General features: G+C 31.3%; 1 non-coding gene across 1 annotated transcript; it reads left to right on the top strand.

The window, feature by feature from the left end:
* The first annotated feature begins 1,100 nt into the window (after positions 1–1,100).
* On the top strand, positions 1,101–1,207 carry LOC121483632. The gene has a single exon (XR_005985763.1). It is a non-coding gene; the product is annotated as a U6 spliceosomal RNA (small nuclear RNA).
* The last annotated feature ends 621 nt before the right edge of the window (positions 1,208–1,828 follow it).

Raw genomic sequence — 1,828 nt, forward strand, 5'->3', positions numbered from 1 at the left:
AGCCCAGCCAAGGCAACCACACCTGCCTCATCTCTTCATTCATAATCCCTTGTCCAAGAGAATCTAAATGAGGAACCGCAGGCAGTATGGGAGGACAGATGGCTATATTTGGAATAAGTTCAGAACATCATAATGACCAATAATGATTGGTATCACTACAAGTCACTCTTTTGATCGTTTACATTTTTATTTTTTATTTTTTCATTTAAATTTTTAAAAAGAGGTCCTTAGCCAATTCAACATAACTGTCTAAAGTGTCCCCTTCACTTTGAGCACTAAAATTTCAGGCCATTTATAAGGGCACTGCCAAGAATAGATGACTATCTCCTAAATTGTCCATGCCTTACTTTGCAAATTGTCCTTCATTAGGCTCTCATTTTAGAATTGAAAAAAATTTTTTTAATTTCTCTAAAGGTTCACAAAGCTTTCACAATTATAGCCCTGAAATGGAGGTATTAGTTATACCTCTAGATCTGACAAAAAACTAATTTGAAAATGTTTGTAATGACATTTAGCCAATAAACTATAGCTTTTTTTACTCAGTTAAGGAAAGACATTTTACTCATCTGTTCCTGTATGTAACTGACTTCTTATTTGAATCCTACCCCCAATGGTCCAGGTCTCCTATAACCAAAATATAACATGTGGGGATGGAATGAAAGAGTGGTAGACAATCTTATAGAAAAGGATTATAAGCTTTTATTTTAATAGTTACTAGGAAACCAGCATGGTAAACTAATAAGACTAAGAAGATAATTAGAATTAGAAAAGAAATATCCATAATTCACTAAAACAAAATACCTTGTACTCATGAGACAAAATTAAATAAAGGTACTGGAACATTTTTTTCCTCAGCTGTAATATATACAAATACATAGTATCTAAAAGTCTCAAAGATATATTACATTATTTACAATAAATTAGCATGAGATTCAGTTTAATAACACCATCTGACTAGGAATAGAAAGAATTTCAATTTAAATTTCAAGAAATAAGAGAAGCTAGCTTCCTTAATTACTACACTGCAAAACAGAGCAATGCTATGCCCAGTTGAACAAGACAGGATCATAATCAAATGCCATTTAAAATAAAGAGTTATGGTGCTCGCTTCTGCAGCACATATACTAAAACCGGAATGACATAGAGAAGATTAGCATGGCCCCTGCACAAGGATGAGATGCAAATTTGTGAAACATTCCATATTTTTAAAATAAATAAGAGACGCTTGGGTGACTCAGTGGTTGAGCATCTGCCTTTGGCTCAGGACGTGGTCCTAGAGTCCCAGAATCAAGTCCCACATCGGGCTCCCCACAAGGAGCCTGCTTCTCCCTCTGCCTGTGTCTCTGCCTCTCTCTCTCTGTGCCTCTCATGAATAAATAAATTTTAAAATAAATAAAATAAGTAAATACATTTTAAAATAAAATAAATAAATAAAAATTATGAAAATGGAGTATTTTTACTATCTAATACTAAGTCTTGAATGGTCAGAAAATCATTTGAATTATTAGAAAATTCAAAAGTAAATCAAAAAAAAAAAAAACAAAAAAAAAACAAAAAAAAAACAAAAAAAAACAAAAAACAAAAAACAAAAAAAAAACAAAAAAAAACAAAAAAAACAAAAAACAAAAAAAAAAACAAAAAAAAAACAAAAACAAAACAAAAAAAAAAGTAAATCAAAATCCAAGGCAAGACCTACCATTTTTCTGTTTATGCTAATGGATATTATTAACTATTTTAAATCTTATTCTTCTTAAATATAAGGGAAGACAGATCTCTGAACATTGAGAACCCAGTAGGTCCGTTTCTGAGATTCCTTCAAGATTAGCTG

Source organism: Vulpes lagopus, chromosome X, assembly GCF_018345385.1.
Source record: "Vulpes lagopus strain Blue_001 chromosome X, ASM1834538v1, whole genome shotgun sequence".
Lineage (NCBI taxonomy): Eukaryota > Metazoa > Chordata > Mammalia > Carnivora > Canidae > Vulpes > Vulpes lagopus.